The sequence below is a fragment of the Ambystoma mexicanum genome, chromosome 4p (assembly GCF_040938575.1).
Source record: "Ambystoma mexicanum isolate Mex_15411 chromosome 4p, UKY_AmexF1_1, whole genome shotgun sequence".
Classification (NCBI taxonomy): Eukaryota; Metazoa; Chordata; class Amphibia; order Caudata; family Ambystomatidae; genus Ambystoma; species Ambystoma mexicanum.
The window spans coordinates 792596559-792615376 of NC_090927.1; positions in this window are offsets into that span (position 1 = coordinate 792596559).

Below are 18818 nucleotides of genomic sequence, written 5' to 3' on the forward strand. Positions count from 1 at the left end.
CACACCTAATCAACCTTGTACACTCCAAGTCAGGAATCTTAGACTTGGATCCAGACTGCCTCGTGCCTACTGCACTCAGCACACTCACGTCACCACTACTTCACAGAAGTTACCATCATCCCACAGCACTATCTCTGCCAAAGAACTCAAGGGTGCCCTCATTAACGCCAGATCTATTACGGCCCACGCACTGGACATCTCTGACCTCATCACCACTCATAACCTCGATTTTGTGGCCATTACCGAAACATGGTTACACGCAGCCTCTGGCCCACTCCTTTCCCTCGCTATCCCCAACGGTTACTCTATCCTTAGAGCTGACCGACAATCAACATCCAAAGGAGGTGGAGTCGCATTCATACATAGAAATAACATCACACTTAGAATCATCCCCAACACAGAGCTCAGTTGTGCAGAATCCCTCTCCGTGAAACTCACCTTATCTCCAACTAACACTGCTACCCTCCACCTTATCTATAGACCTCCAGGACCACTTAGCTCCTTCATAGATGAGATCACAGCCATTCTGACTGTCAATACGAAACCCAACTCTCAGGTATTGCTTCTAGGTGACTTCAACCTTGGCCTACATGACACTAAGGATCATTTGGCCTCTGAAGTCGCTATCACATTAGCTAACTTAGGACTCCAACAGCGCATCGACAAACCTACCCATATTAAAGGTAGAACGCTCGATTGGATTTCTGATCTCAATTGCAACACTGCCATAAGCTCCAACCACGCTTGTGCTTGGTCCGACCACCACATCATCATCTTCCACCTACCAGCGACCAACCCTCTCACCACCCCCACGATAGCTCCAGCCACTCCCACAAGGAACAAAAAAGACATCACCAGGGATAAACTTCTCCCACTCATCCTTCCTATCCTGAACAAATGTGTGTCCCAACACAACGACCCTACAGTCTTAGTAGACATCTTCAATCAAACACTGCTCAAAGCCATTGATAATATAGCTCCGCTTAAATTACGGAAAGCTAAACAACAAGCCCATTTGAACTCCTGGTTCACCCCGCAGCTACGAGCCTTCCGCAAAGAAAAACGCAAGGCTGAATCGCTCTGGAAGAGCCACCCATGCGACCCTAACAAAGAACGCCTCATCATCGCCACCCACAACTACAAGGAAGCGATCTTACAAGCTAAAAAGGAGACTTACAACCAACGTATCATACAAGCAGAATCCAACACTAAGGAGTTGTTTAAAATCCTTAAAGAATTGGAAGCCCCCTCCCACGTCCCTGATACCTGCACTAAAGACAGCCAATGGTGCAATAACATCCAAAACGCTCTCCTCAACAAAATCACCACCCTGCAATCAAAAATTAACGCCAAACAAACTACCCTACTCACCAACCCCCCTACTAAACCTGCCACTACGCCAACGGCCTCCTTTACTCACACCCCTTTCAGCTTCACCCCACTCACCATCCTTGAGATCGAAAACATAATTCGCAACCTAAAACCCTCTAACTGCCAAGGTGACTCCTGCCCAGCACCTATCATTAAGGAAGCGGCACAGGACCTTGCTCCTTTCATAACCACCTTCATCAACTCTTCATTCCTAACTGGAACGGTACCCAACAATTTAAAGGATGCATGGGTTATCCCTCTCCTAAAAAAAACGAATCTGGACCCTGAAACACCAACTAACTACAGACCTATTACCACTGTACCGTTCCTACTTAAAATACTTGACAGAGCAGCATACCTGCAGATTCAGAACTACTTAGAAACTAATAACCTCCTCGGCTCAAGGCAGTCTGGGTTCAGACCCAAGCACGGGACTGAAACAGCTCTTCTTGACCTCAAAACTCAAATTGAGGACCTTAAAGACAACGGTAAACTGTCCCTTCTACTACTACTGGACTTACCCGCTGCTTTCGACTTGGTCAACCACCAAATACTATGTCGGCACCTGAAGTCCGCTGCCCACTTCTCTGACAACGCATCCAACTGGATCAGGTCATTCCTCGACAACAGGCACATGAGAGTTTTCTCACCTACCGCATCGGCCGACCCTACACCAGTCCCGTGTGGAGTCCCGCAAGGGTCCTGTGTCTCCCCTACTCTCTATAATGTCTTCACCAAACCATTATTTGATGTGCTTGACTATCTGGGTGTCACCTACACGAACTACGCCGATGACACCCAGATACTCATACCCATTACTGGTGACTACATTGCTGACTCCAAAGCCCTCAATGACATTTACCTTGTCATTCAAGCATGGATGGCCCAGCACGAGCTGTGCCTCAACGATGACAAGACTGAGCTTCTCATCTTAGGCACGCAACAGAGACTTAACAAACTAAGTCCCCTGTTCGGCTCCTTTAACATTGACGGTAATCTAATTAAAGTATCTAAAGATACCAAAACTCTGGGTATCTACTTGGACGCCTCCTTGACTCTCACCCGACAAACCAATGCAGTGGCTGCCGCGTCTGCCTACACCTGCAAATTGATCTCAGCCTGTCGCCCATTCCTTACCGCCCAGAATTGCATTACCCTGGCCAGGACCCTGGTTATGTCCAAACTGGACTATTGTAATGCATTGTACCAAGGCACTAACCAGGGCAATCTTAACAAACTTCAGACTACCCAAAATAATGCCATTAGAGCGGCTCTTGATATCCCTCGATCTGCCCACATCTCAGAAACCAGGAAGAACCTCAACTGGCTCTCAGTCGCCCAAAGGATCTCACTGAAAGCACTCACTCTTACATACAAATGTGTTAACCACCAGGCCCCCTCATATCTAGCCTCTCAATTCACTCAACATATACCAACGCGAGTACTCAGATCTGCACAGTCCCATGATCTTGCAATCCCTAGATTCAAGCTTCATGCAGCTGGGGGAGCCAGCTTCCCAGTCCTGGCAGCCAAGCTTTGGAAAACTGTACCACTCACCATCAGAACCTTACCGTCATTTAACCTATTCAAACACAAAGCCAAGCTTTGGCTAGTTACATCTCACTAACAACCGCCCTCTGACTCTGACGGGCCATCTGGGACCTAGCTCTGCTTTGTTCCGGCACTACTGTTCCGCTTATTGCTCTGTCTTGTAACGTCAATTGTATATTCTGTATATTTTGTTCACAATCTGTTGGTACCAATGTGATGATATGCTATAACTGTAACTTTCTGCCAAGATATGCGCCCGGTTGCCTTTGGGCCTGGTCTGCGCTATATAAATAAAATAAACAAACAAACAAACAAGGAGGGGCGAGAGGGAGGATGTTCGATGGGGGTGCAAGGAAGGAGTGAAGGAGGATGAGGGTTTGAGCAGGTTGGCGCGCCAGCGGGCTCCTCTGGTTTGGGAGTTTATTAGGGAGTGAGGTGTCTTGGTGTGGGGTATTATTGAGTTTTCAATGGTGGTCAGAGGGAGGGTGGGGATGATGAGTTAGGGTGGGAAGGGTCGAGGGGAATAGGCTTCTGCAGAGGGAGGTGTTTGGTGTGCCCGAGTGCACCTCTGATTTTAGAGTTCCATGTAGGGTGGTGTTAGGAGAGTGGGCAAGTGGCGTTAGGCTGCAGTGAAGGGTGCAGGTGGGAATCAAGGGTTATGCTCAAGGTGGGAATAGTGCAGTGGTTTGAGAAGGTGGGTGCTAGAGCGCTGGTCATGGGCTGAGGGGATGAGTAAAGGGGGGAGGGAGCGGAGGATTCTAGGAGTCAGGACAAGTGCGAAGAGGGGATTCTTGTGAGCTGGTGTCACCATTTGGTGTTGTGAAGCTGGGATTGATGAGCTAGTGGTGGTAAATGGGCCCTAAATCTACTAATCAAGAAGTGGGATAGGCTAATAGGAACAATTTATAGATAGGCGGAATACAACACAGAGCGTACAATCTAGATATGAATCAGTCTAAGAGGGCAAAATACAACACAGTAATCTTTGAGCGCACAATCTTAAGAGGGCAAAATACAAAACAGTAGTCTTTGAGCACACAATCAAGATGTGAGAGTCTTATGTGGCAGAATAAAACACAGTAATCTTTGAGCACACAATCTAGATTCGTGGCAGGCTGAGAGTGCAAAATACAACACAGTAATGGTTGAGCGCACAATCTAGATTTGAGGCAGGCTAAGAGTGCAGAATACAACACAGTAATGTTTGAGTGCACAATCGTAAGAGGGCAGAATACAACACAGTAATCTTTGAGTGCACAATCTTAAGAAAGCAGAATACAACACAGTAATCTTTGAGCGCACAATCTAGATGTGAATCAGGCTAAGAGGGCAGAATACAACATAGTAATCTTTGGACGCACAATCTAGATGTGAAGCAAGTTAAGGGGGCAAGGTCTAGGAGTCTATGGTATATACTATCTTAACACAGCAAGGCTTGAAACATTCAATAAGGTTTGACGTAGACTAACATATAATGGGAATGTATATTTTGTAAGGAGGGAGCTGTCTCGGCTACACTTGCCTTGTAGGTCGTTGCTGGTTGACAGCTGACCACTGGCTTCCCCTGCTGACACCTGCAGACACAATGTGGAGCCGCCTCTGAAGGAGCCACCCTTTGCCTCAGGCCCTTAGCCGCAGGGGCTGCACGGGCAGAGGGCTGCCCTGGCAGGTTGTTTAATGCCAGTGATCTGATCAATCGGGATGGGTGGGTGGGGAGGTGGGTAGGAGGGCAGGCGAATCACAGGGATTCAGGAAGTTGGAGCAGGTGGAGGGATAATTCACAGGGCACAGTGCCTGTGATTTTTAAAAGCAAAACACAACTTTACCGGCACAGCAGTGGTTAAAACTGCACAAGGAACTCGCCTCGCTATTGTGGGAAAAGAGGCGATCATGGCCGGTGCAGAGGATTAGGCCTCCAGTGCAAGGCAAATTTGACCAATCGGGATGGGTGGCCAGGGAGGGATGTTGGAGGGCAGGTGAATCATGGGGATTCAGGAAGTGGGAGCAGGTAGAGGGATAATTCACAGGGCACGGTGCCCACAATTTCTAAAAGCAAAACACACCTTTACCAGCACAGCAGCAGTTAAAACTGCACACGGAACTCACCTCGCTATTGTGGGAAAAGAGGCGAGTGTGGGCCGCTGCAGAGGACTAGGCCTCCAGGGCATGGCAAATTTGACCAATTGTTATGGGTGGGCGGGGAGGTCGGCTGGAGGGCAGGGAAATCACGGGGATTCAGGAAGTTGGAGCAGGTAGAAGGATAATTCACAGGGCACAGTGCCCGCGATTTTTAAAAGCAAAACACAACTTTACCTGCACAGCAGCGGTTAAAACTGCTCATGGAACTCACTTCACTATTGTGAGAAAAAAGGAGAGCGTGGGCCGCTGCCGAGGACTAGGCCTCCAGGGCACGGCAAATTTGATCAATCGGGATGGGTGGGTGGGAAGGGAGGCGGGAGGGCAGACGAATCACAGGGATTCAGGAAGGCAGAGCAGGGGGAGGGATAATTCACAGGGCACGGTGCCCGCGATTTTTAAAAGCAAAACACAACTTTACCGACACAGCAGCAGTTAAAACTGCACACAGAGCTCACCTCGCTATTGTGGGAAAAGAAGCGAGCGTGGGGTCTGGGCTTTGATGCACTTTTTCATTTGATTGCCTGCACCTGGGCCTTTTTTAGTCGCATCTGCCAGTCAGTGTCTCAAGCTCTTTCTTGTTTCTTTTTCGGTATGAGCAGGGGTGGACTGGCCTATAGGGTACTCTGGAGATTTCCCAGTGGGCCTCTGCACCCTGGGCCTCTTTTGTGTGGTATTTCCAAATTTTCTCATAGGAAAAGCATTGGGCTTGCTGAAAATGTGTCACATGGGTCCACTTTGAACATTATTTCCAGGGCCTCTTTTGATGGCCAGTCCACCTTGAGGTATGAGCTTCGTCTCCTCTGGCTATATGCCATGTGGATTTATGGATGGTATGAGGGAGTACCGATGCATCCACACATGTGATTGGCCATTGCTGATTTCTTATGAACATGGGCAAGACCTTTCTTTCATGCAGCATTTATGCATATCATCAAATCAGTATGCAGTCTTTATATCTAATATTTTATATAGAATTGAACATATCTCCAATATTTTTTAATTAACATTTTTATAGAGAATGCATTTAGGGGTGGGGTAAAGGGTTAAGTATTTTTGGGAAACGGTTGCCTTTTAGCTAAAGTAATATCTTGGATGTATTTTTGGTGGTTTTCATGCTATTTTCAAACTCATAATGTGGTAGTATATACCGAATGTCGATTTTCTAAAAAAATACTCCATCGGTTATTTTCTGCATGCCGTGTCTTCTAAATACTGCATGTGGGCTTTTTCTATTCAGCACGCAGTAAACACTGCACACAATCTCCAACTTGCCAAACTCATAAAGAGAGCGTAAGCCTTGCTGAATGTCCAAAAAAGTCCAGGAAATACCTTTGTGCTGCGATTACCAACATGTTGACCCTATCAGGTGATTGAATCTCTTTGCCATTTGGTGACATGCTGTTGTGCTGGCTCAGATCTAGGGGTCCATTGGTCCGAAGCTTTTTACGGTCTACTGTGAACTCCGCCTGTCATGCAGACCAACGTATATCCATTAGAGGGAGTTTATGTGCTTGTGGACAATTTGGGGATAGGTCAACTTTTGTCTACTTTCAGTTTCACCTTGAGTTATTGGAATGTTGATACAACCAATGAGCCACAGGCATGCCCAACACTTGCAAGCGTGTAATAACTTTGCGGCATGATATTTGGTTTGAAGAATGCACCTGTTCTTTTCAGAAGTGGGCTAATATTGCCCTCACTGGTCTGTTTTGCCTTTCTCACTGGCATTGCTGTCTTCTGTAGCTGCTGGGATGAGCATCTAAACCACCTTCCTTAGGCAGTGTGGGCACGCCAGGGAGCCAATCTGAACATCGAAGCATCTGGATGAAGGCTGGTGATAGTACTTTGATAATTAGTGGGCACAAGGTTGGTAAGGGTAAAGTAAACTTCTCCAGAAGAAAGCACAATGGTACTTAAATGGTGAGCGACCAGTAACCATGTCCAAGTGACAACCACTTACTATTATCTGAAGGACTATTGCATCTCCGGTGACTGCAGTCACATCTAACAAGCTCCAAACGAAGGATGTCATGGCCAAGATTGGCTAGCATGTCTTCCAGGGACTGGAAGATACCATGTGCAATGTGCCTGTCCTGAGGGCACTGGTCAACCATCAGCCATTAATTGCCTAGATTGACTTATGTGACAAAAGGAAAGGCACAGTCGTGTTACAGGTTGATTGGAGAGGCAGGGAACCGCCTGCAGTATTTATCAACTGCCAGGGCAGCGTTTGGACCTTAAGACAGTTTGGACCATGCCCAATTGGGTTTCCATTCAGGAGCCAAGTGGATCGTAAGTCCTTAATGTGGCTTATGGCAGAGAAGGGAGAGAATCTGAAGTTTGTCCAGTGGCCAATTAGACTTCAAGGGCATAAGTTGGGGGTTAGTCTTGGGCTTGGAAGCGGATTTTCCAGAAAGTTCTTTCAATATGAACATGGGAACCATCCCTAGGGGGTTTTGCCCCCTTGTTTGTAATCCGTGGCTGTGAGACTGAAAGTCCTAAACTGCACCTCTGATGCAAGGTCCTTCGATGTATGACTGTTTTCCTGACTAGCGTGCTTCATTTCCCTCCTTGAGACTCATTAAAGGCATCATTAGAGACGCTGAATGTGCCCTTATGAAGTCATAAACCTCTCATCAAGGCTCCCAGTTTACCGTGTGAATCTACTCCCACAGATATTTGCATCCGCTCCTCTGGTTGGGGCCATCCCTTATGTATGATTCTAGTGGATTGCAGCATGCTGCACACCAGGAGAATCCCCTCAGGGCTCCTGTGTGTAAGTCCAATTCTGGCTCCAGTGGCCTAACAACGTGCCCAGTCAGAGTCAGGGTTACACGGGTGTTGCCATATGTTGTCATGGTCTCTTTCATCGTCGAATGCAATTGCCAGAAACACATGTGGCCAGATGACTCACTGGTGTCTGGAATCAAGTTTGATCCACACCTGACCGGGGAAAGGTTCAGGGTCACAGCACACAACTATTAAGTGGTTGATAAATGTTTGAATGGATGCAATAGTTTGAAGTGGAGTTTGCATCACTCCCAGTTCCTCATTTGTTTTATAACCCAATCATCTCTCTTCAGAGTTTGCCACCCAGGGGGATGAGTCCCAGAGTGAAAAGAAGAAGCACCATGAAAAGGAATAGTTTGGAATCTGTTCTGGGATGCATCCAGTCGATTGCTGCTAAGGGGACACCTCTTTCCGTCTTTATGAGCACACGTCTTCTTCGCCTTAACTAGAGAGAGGCCCTACACAGAGCTTTCCTACCTCAAAGAACCTTGTTTCTCGATAGCTGCTGTTCCTGCACAGATGCTGCACACAAAGAAAGAGGCATCAGAACTGTGAGTGCTGGTAGCAGCAGGCCCTGAGGCCTGTTGTCGCACAGGAATCATTTCTGAAGTGGTCATTTCACACCTGGTGTCCCCAGGAAGCCTTATTTGAATTAGTCAAGGCAATGGCCTTCGGAACAAGAGGTGGCACACCTAAACAAGAGACGCCTGGCAACTGTCTGCTGATGGCGCAGATCCAGCTTAGAGCCATCTCTGTACCTACCATTCCCTTTTCCTGCAACACATAGTTTGAGTATATTTTCTGTCAGCCCACCTTCCCATTAATGAGTTAGCTTGACTGCTTGATCACAAGGCCCATGTGGTGAGCAAGGGTAATCTTGCAGGTTAATCTCCTTGCCTAGAATAGCACTTGCTCATCTACCCTGAAGACACGCACAGGATAACCTTTCCTAACTATGCCAATGATAGCCAGGTTTTTATTAAGATCTCAAACCAGATGGCATGTCATTAGCAAGTTGGTAACTGCCCCTCACAGGTTAAACAATGGATGCAATAAAACTGGATTGGTCTCAGTGGGTAGAAATCTGAAGTACTTAGAGTGGAATTAAAACTGTACTCTCCTTTGACCGATGGCCCGATTTGGATGGATGCAGTGTTCATGCAGTCATTGTAAATAATGCTGAAATACCACGAGCATCTTTTGAGTTTTCTACATACAATGTCCAAGTCTTCAGAAAGTGTCAGTAATGGACTCCCCTCCCCCATGCCCAGTCTTCTTTCCTTGGAGATTCTGCTCAGTGTGCCTAGTTACTGACTTCAGAGATGGCTGATCTGCACAGGTCCGTTCAAGGTCTTTTGTGATTTATCGAAGGGGGCGGGGTGTAGATCAGATTTTAGCCACGTCCCAAGTGATCCAGCTGTGGCAAAGAAGGTGAAAGCCAGGATCTCTAAGAGGCATGCAGATGTGCTTCACTCGAGGAGCAGGCACTGGTGGCATAAAGATCAGACAGGCGTAAAATAGCACTTATTTGTGGCACCATCGAATACAATTGTGGGCCCTAGAAATCTGCAGAGCCATAGCCCCATTACTTAAGCTACTAGTGGTATTGCACTTCACTGCTTTGTGTCATTCCAGGCAACTGTTGCCATGGTATCAGGCGCATCAGCTTTTTGCAATACTCTGCCGCAAGGCTTGGCAGAAATGATGACGCACATTCAAATGTGTGTTCTATGCGTTCTACACTGTCACTGTGTTACTTAATGTTTTGGGAGCTGTCCATTGTACATATGTATGCCTAGTGCCGCCAAGGGCCCAGAAACACATTTTTCCAGAAAAGGAAATGACTGACTCCATTAAAGTTAAAACGGCCTGCACAGCTGATCTTATAATTGCTCTCTGCCATGTGAACTTTCCCCGAAAGCCCAAGATACCTTAATAACGCGAAGCAGCAGTCTCCCTCCCTCACATCACGAGCAATTTACCAGAAAGAAAGAAGCTGATTGCTTCGAGCGTGCTCACATCAGCTGCACTGAAATGCTTGTGTTGGTACAAGGTGCCGGAACTGTAAACATGCATGTGTTTCGATGTGTGTTCATAAAGAATACTTTACTGACAACTGTATATTATACAGAGAAAACGGTACACCGAACTGGTCACATGGTTTTGGTTATGGTAACACCAACCATACAGGTTTTTATATTGATGTACAATATACACATGCAGTATATTGCGGCAGTCATGTTTTTGAGTGCAGCTACAGGTGATGGGCTTCCGTTGCTATCAGCATGTCATGGTGTACCTGAGCTGATACTCATGTCTGCCTCTACACCCAGGTGACAGTGTCTTTCCTCTGGAGCTCTGGCTGATGACTCCTATCTTGCATCCAAGGGGTGTTGCGGAGTCGCGATGCAATGCAACACACGCCTGCACAAGAAACAACCCACAGAAAGTCTTCGGATGGCCGAGAAGCATGTTCTGGGTCTTGCAGGGAACATGAGGGGGTGGGAGGTTCTTCTGTATGAACCAGGCAACGCGTGCTATACTGTGGTCTTACCTTGCATGCTACGCAGAAGAAATGCGCCCTTGCCCGTGCATGACACCAGCACCGTGGAGGATGGCAAGGCTTGATTTTCAGGTACTATTGGTAATGGGGGATGGGGCATTGTAACTATCCCTTTCCTCCTAAATTCAGATCATGACTGTTGATGCCTCATTACTTGTCAACATGTTTGTATTAGTTTTCTTTTTCTTTTTCTTATGCTCTCTGCTTTTCAAATAACGAAAGTGCATGTTGCACATTTCTGTTACAACACGAGATGCCAGAAAATAATTAAATAAAATGTCCTGTTTGTTGTCATTTTTTTAATATAACCTGTTAGTGGCAGGACAAAGACCGATTTGCATATGGCTAAAAAAAGATCGTGTGGAAGGTTGCCCAAAGCTATGCCAGTGGTTCAGATTAACTCAAAACCTTCCACCCATCACATGTTTACTTTTAGTGTGTCTCCCTAAGTGAGAGCAGGTATGTCTAAATGTGGTCCCTTTGCTTACTGTGCTATAGGGAACCAAGCTGCACCTCACTGACGAGGTCCAACAAGGCCAAAACATTTCTGGGGTTGCTTGCATTTCCAGGCAGAAGGCACATGGCCTAGCACTTTGGGCTGCACTGCTCTCATTGGTGGCAGGGCCAAGACTAATTTGGATATGGCTGGTCCACTTTTGCAATAGGAGAAAGATTGATAATCACCATGCACACCTAGTCTTCGTATATGTTTTCTTTTAAGTAAAAGAATGGCTCTAAGGGATTAGTTCAAAAGTATAGTGCTGTTTGAGGTGCAGGGGAGAGATGCTCAGCCTTGGTATCTAGGCTGGGGAAGATACATGGAACAATGGTTTCCAGATTAAGGAAACCCGCGTCCCCTGCACACTATCAACAAAGGCCGTAGCCTATATGGAATTTTATAGGATACTATTGGTAACCTAATTGCTTTTTACAAGAATAGGTTTACAATTTCAGTAATTTTCTTTGCTTTGCTATGACTGCAAAAGTGTTCTGGAATCTCCCAATTAATATTTGACAATTTCATCTGTTTATCAGAAAAACAGTAATTTATTCAGATTTGTTACAAAAGACATTCAAAAAAAATATTTATAATCTGGCCCAACGCGTTTCGAGTATCAATTTTCACTCTTCATCAGGGGCAATGTGTTCTGAATTCTTTACATTAAGTTTAAACTCTTGAGAAAAAATAAATTAAATTAATGATCTAATATTCATATTAATGTTCATATGTACATTTAGAACAAAAACAAGGTACTTCATTAATCAGTTAGAGGCACATATAAATGTTACTGTATATATCATTGATTCATTCATTGAAATCTATGCCAGGTTCATTGTTCTAAACAAAACCATTAACGTAATGAGATTTGCTAATGCTAGGAGCCTATTAAGATAACAGACAAACCCATCTTAATCAGGGAAATGACTTTGTTCCAATTGTGGTTAAAAAATAATAATTGTTTTTGGCTTAGAGCTCATGCTGTAACACACACTTGCTTAAGGAAGTAGACACTCTATTGATAGCCTCTATGTTAAAAAAGGGACTTTAGTAGTGATGACTAGTGCAAGAGGTACTAATAAGAAGGTAGAACTTACTTATGCAAGTAATGTAGGACTCCACAGGCAGTCATCTAAGGCTTCTGTGTGGATAGGATGTCCTATTCTGTTAAATAAAGTAAAAAGGAGAGGATATATTGTGAAATTGAGCGAACATTGGCTGTGAGGCTCAATGCAGTGACAGAGTGGCGTACTTACAAGTAAAAGAAGTTGAAAAAGCAGGCTTCCTGTAGTGATGATCACTGGAGACTCTCCATCCGCTTCCAAAGTGGAAATGGAAGCAGATTGAGTATTTATAGTCGCGGGTGACGTCACCCGCACATGCGCGTGATGACGTCACACCACGGCCATGTTTACTGATTGGTATACTGAATATTAGATTATTAATTTAATTTATTTTTTCTCCAGAGTTTAAACTTAATGTGAAGAATTCAGAACACATTTCCCCTGATGAAGAGTGAAAATTGATACTCGAAACGCATTGGGCCAGATTATAAATATTTTTTTAATGTCTTTTGTTACAAATCTGAATAAATTACTGTTTTTCTGATAAACAGATGAAATTGTCAAGTATTAATTGGGAGATTCCAGAACACTTTTGCAGTCATAGCAAAGCAAAGAAAATTACTGAAATTGTAAAAACTATTCTTGTAAAAAGCAATTAGGTTACCAATAGTACCCTATAAAATTCCATATAGGCTACGGCCTTTGTTGATAGTGTGCAGGGGAAGCGGGTTTCCTTAATCTGGAAACCATTGTTCCACTTTTGCAATAGCACAGAAGCGGTAAGAAAAAGACTTTTGTGGAAGTATGTATAGATCTAACCCAGCGTTTAAGATTCATTCTTAACCATTCACCGACCACATTTTTTGCTAATAGCCTGTTTTGAAAGAACATATATCAAATACACTTTTGGGCAGGTATGATGTTAAAATACCTGTCCTAGAAAAAAATATTTTACAATACTGGAAAACATGACATTCGAGTCACATTCATGTTTTAATGCAGTATTCATTTGTAATTCTGGATGGACAACTGTGAATTAGAGACAGAGCATGTACAAACACGGTGGTTTCCAAACCCTCGTATGCTTTTCTAATATGGGAGTGAAGACATTATCTCTGAATGCAGTAAAAGATGTCACACTGCTTTAAACTAACATGCAAATCTCAAAGCAGTTTGAATTAGTATTTATGACTCATGATTTCAAAAAATACATTCTTAGGATTATTGTTTTGAAAAATAAAACAAACCCAGTGAGCATTATGTGCTTAGTGATTCAAACATTCAACCCTTTTATCAAAGACACATTTTTTCAAATATAAAGATCTGTGGGCATTCGTATGTTTCCAGAATGCCTTCTATTTTTATGCAAAGCAGCCATGGACCCTCATTGGTGCTATTTGAAACTTCCCCTACAAGTCCACAGTTGTATATTTGCAAACAGTACACTAGGAATGTACAAGACTGTCCATCTTGGAATGATATGTTTTAATTCTAGTTTTTCCTGAATAAGACAAGTGTAACATTCTTGTTATGATTACATTATTTGCTGGAAGTGGTAATTAGAAATGTACATTGCACAATTTTAAAAAGAGCCGGTTTGCAATGTTAGTGCACTTAAATAATTTCGTTTTATTTAATAGCTTCTTTTTCCAAAAATAGGCAACATTTTATCTTCCAAAAATCTTTTCTTCTTGGAAAAGATCATGCTCAGATTAAAACCAATGATAATCTTCTATAATTAAAAAAACATGGAAATTACAAACACAATTTTAGACACTGCAGCCTGGTCTTCTGGTCCCTTGCAAAGTCTGCCAGGACCTCACTGTCCCCACAGAGCATATCGGCATCCCCCCTAACATCCCTGTGCATGGATAGAGTGCCCTTATTAATGACAACATTCCTGCCGGACTCACGCAATGACAATGGGCCTCATTACAAATCGCCTGGTATGGAAACAACGGTGGCGGTAAACCAGACGCACGTAATGAAACCAAAATGGGGTGTCCTAAGGACACTATACCTGTCTGTAATGTCCATAAGTAACCAAAATGGGGGTGTCCTAAGGACACTATACCTGTCCGTAATGTCCGCAGGCAAGTTGAAACTGTTCTAAGAACACACGCAGTGTCCGGGATGTTCGTAATTAAATCAAAATGGGGGTGTCCTAAGGACAGTATACATGTCCGTAATGTCCACAGGCAATTTGAATCTGTTCTAAGAACACACGCGGTGTCCGGGTTGTCCGTAATTAACCAAAATGGAGGTGTCCTAAGGACACTATTCCTGTCTGTGCTGCCTGTCAGGGGTGTTGCTAGGTCTGCAAAAGACCCGGGGCTACGCTAATGTCAGAACTGTCAGGACTGGGGGCTAGCTAGCCTTTTGGTTGTAGCTCCAGAGATTCTATCCGGGGCTATAACCAAAAGACCAGGGGCTATAGCCCCCTTAGCCACCCCCTAGCAACACCTCTGCTGCCTGTAGAACATCTACGCACATGCACACCACACCCATAAGTCCTACGAACATCGCGCCTGTCTGTAACTGTCTGTCTCACTTGTGTCGCACTTTTAATTAGTTTCAGGAACCGAACACTGTCCGTAGAACACCCGCGCGCATGCGCACGACCGTTTCCGTGCATTTGGTGTCCTGCGGACACCCGTTCCCTTCGCAGACATGTTCGCAATGGCATCATGTGACCGCACCCATGCTGAGCGTGTGTACTGAATTGCGGACACTGTCCGGGTCCTCAAACATTTTAAAAGTACCTTTTCAGGCAATCCACAGTATTTTATAGTAGAAATTCACCATAGCACATGTCCCAGACAATGACCCTGACTTTCTACATACTTTTTGGAACTTTTTGAGCCTTTTTGGGGTGTTCGATCTGTCCGTGGACAGCGCGGGTGTCCGCGAAGCGCGCACCTCCACCTCTATAAAAGGCCACACCCAAGAGCTCATCCTCATTGTGCTTGTGGCTATATGAAAAAGCACTGTCTACTTTGACTGCTATTTTGCTGCTCTTGTGGTTGGTTTCCATCAGACCTGGTGACCTCAATGGTTGTTGCTCCAGCTGGTGCTACATCTGTCTCAGCACCACCCCCACCCCCTCCACCACCACCACCTCCCCAAGGGCCTGAAGAGGAGAACAGGCATGAGGATGTAGAGGAGGATGAAGAGGATGATGAGGATGAGGTAGTGGAAGTCCCTACTACCAGCACTCACCGTGAGTCTTGGGTGTGGCGGTTATTTACCATTCATGGTAACATACCCAAGCCACATGCGAACAAAGTCACCTGCAACCAGTGCAAAATGGTGCTGAGTCACGAGAGGCTTGGTTCGTACAGCTTTGGTACGACAACCATGAAGCGACACCTAAGGTCGTTCCACGGTGGGGCCGTTCACAAGGTTGTACCTTGTGAGGAATGTACTAGGTTGAGTTCCTCTACTATATCCTCTGTTTCCGCTCCTCTCACCACAAGAGACACTCCTGTGGGAGAGCCCATCCCTCCAGCTGCCTCACAGGCCATTCACAATGCTGATGACCCTTACCTTTTGAGGGTCACAGTTTTGTGTATGTACTGTGACGCAGTACTCTGTAGGGGGGAGAGACTTCGAAGTGTTTTCGAGACTGCGGTCTCAGAGCACGAGAAGGCCTGCCCATTACCTAAGTAAGGCCCACCCTACATCTTCCTCTCTCCACCTGCCCTTTCTTATCCCTGTTGTTGGTGTCCCCGCTTACCCTCCTTTCCCCTCCTCTCCTAGCGTGTTGTGTGTAAAAAACCAAAAAAAATATAAAACAACAAATATCCCCCCCAAAAAAGGCTCTTTTCAGAGCCGCCTTTCACAGTCTAAAAATAGAAGTGACAAATAAATAGAGCAGGGCCCTGTGCATTTTTTAGAAGTCTGCGGACAGTTCGCAGACTTCTAAAATTTTGGGGTGCTGCCCTATCAAAACCATTGCACTTTTCTCTGGAAGGAAGTGGTGGCTCTGAAAGAGCCTTTTGGTGGTGTTTTTTTGTGTTTCAAAAACTTGAAATAGTCAACACCTACTGCCAAATGGATGGCTGTAATTCCACAAAAGGTCGCAATGCATTTTGTACATTTCTCAGAAAAATCTGATTACCAGCATAAGTAAGATGAACTCCATCTCTGTGAAAAATGTATGTGCTACGAAACATAATATTTTCATTGTGGAAAGAGGACATGCCAACATCTCTTAGAAAGGCACAAACAGCCTTATTAACATTCCACCTTGCTTTCTCAATTTGTGGACCAAATGAAGAAGAACGCAGCCACATTTGTCTCTGCGCAATACAAGAAAGTATTACTTGGGAATTTGGAAACATATCCATGACCTTCCCAAGTCCTTCTTTAATCACAAATTGTAAAGAAATTCCTGACACATGTCCTAAACTGTTCCCTCCACAATGAATTATAATTATTTCTGGATGAAGCTCTGTCTCCAAACTAGCACAGAGAGGTACCAAATCCAGCCACTTCATTCAATGCACTCCATGCCAGTGCACTTCCACATGAGGGAATCCAAGATCTGCAGCTACTCCACAGCATTCTGCATGCACCTCCAACCAATGTATCCATGAGTATCCCAAAATCCAGACAATCTGTTTTCTGAAACACTCAGCCATAACTTACTGTTCTTCTCTCAGGAAAAAGACTTTCTGAAAAACTCTCTCCTTACACAACACACCCACAAAACTTTACTGACCAATCAGTTGTTCTGCTCATTCTCATTTGCATACCTCTCCACCCCAAAATCCCCATATGTAATATGCGGTGTCCACAGACTACTGCCATGTCCGCGGACACATTGTGACTTGGACAGCCCTTCTACCATTTCCACTTCTCTCTCTGTGCCATTCCCTCATTGGATACAGCTAACCAGTCACACAACCATCCACCAATCACATCCAAGACCTCTACATCTAACTCCATCATCAGAGTTCAGCACTTCAAATGTACTGTAGATCACTCTGAGTACTAGTCTCATATCATTGGAAAGCACCTACTACAAAAACTACTGTACAAGTCTCCAAGATTTCTACATGCATGAATACAAACTACAGGTATGCACATTTTCTGCACAGTACATGTACAACTCTTATAAATGCATATAAAAAGACTAACTGCCACTTAACCTGTATAGCCTTCAAAATGAACTTATTGTCATTTTTTCCATCTGCTATAATCAACTGTCACTTCCAAACCTGTCTGCTATCTAATTCATTTTTACACACACACACCTAAAATATTATAATATTAGAAGATGGAAGAAATAACAATATAATTGTGGAAAAACACTTAGTAGTGTATCATAAAATTACACAGAGCCAGTAAAATGTCATGCATCTTCATACTCTCACACACATAGACACTTTCATTGAAATGCTCCCAGCTGCAATAACACCACTATCTGTAAATCACATCCTTCTACTTTATTACCCACAGCTTCACAAATACATATATTCCATGCTTTTCTATACAGTTTCTGCCACTTACCTAATAAAAATTGCAAAATAAATATAACATTATTTCTTCTTTCTCCTAACATTTTAAGATTTTAAATCTCTCCACAATCTTGCTCTCCTTATCTCTCCTCTCTCCTCTCTTTCTACGCTCCCTCCCACTCCCTTCACTCTGCTGACCACTTTCTTCTCACTGTTCCTCCTTCCCCTTGTGCCACATCATGTTTCCGCTCCTTCCATCTCCTTGCCCCCCTGCACTGGAACTCCTTACCTCTCTCACTCTGCTCTATTTCTACCTTTTCCTTATTCTGCACTTTCCTCAAATCTCTCCTTCTCCATTCCCCACCATGAAACCCCTCCTACCTTCTTGCCCCCTCCCCCCTTCCCTTATATCCTTAATCAACTCCCTCCCCTTCCACCTCCCCCCATTCTCACCCTTAACCCCATCCGTTTCCCTCCTCCTCCTCTTCCCCACCCCTCCCTCTCACTCACTTCTACTGCACTACTCTGCTTCTCCCCTTCAGTTTAATTGCTCTACTTACTGTTTTCTTGGTCTGATTCTCAATTTTAAATTGCTTCCACTGTTACTGTTATAATGTTAATTGTTATATGTATCCTCATGTTCTTGAAATGTGTTACTCAAACACACTGTGCAGGTGATTCATGTAATTTGTGCACCAAAAAAACAAAGATTTGTGTGCCATTCTGCCCACAAATCACTATTTATTAAACAGGGATTAGCACGCAGAATGGCGCACAAATCCCTGTTTTTCGGAGCACAAATAACATAACTCAGCCCCTAGAATGTTAGTATTACAAAACAAAGATTTTTTTTTATTTTATACCATTTGATTTACTATTTGTGCTTACCCTCACCACTAGCTCACTTTCTACTGTCATCTGAACCGCAGTATAGTAACACACAAACAGAAGAATAGCCTTCCCAACTAATTGTAGCTGCCCAATGCACAATCACACACCACCAGATACATCCTTACCATCATACTCAGACACTCATGCATACAGCACACATACATTGCACAACAGCCCAACCCATACCTTCTATTGTTTTGTTTCAGCAGACCCCACAGAATGCCTACCAGAAAGCAAGTCCATAGAAAGCAATGCAGAAATAAAGCAAATGAAACCAAAAATGTCCAAAATAAGCATCCATCTATAGCAGAGTTTGTACAAAAAGTTCTAACAAAACAGCTAATACAGTCATTTAGCAAAACAAAATAATCTTCCAGTACAGAAACTTTGCCTCCTCTATCAAAATGTAAAAGAAAACAGAAAATGATTAACAGAAATGCAGCTACCACTACTGCTAAAACTGCTTCTATAAATCTTGATATAGTAGA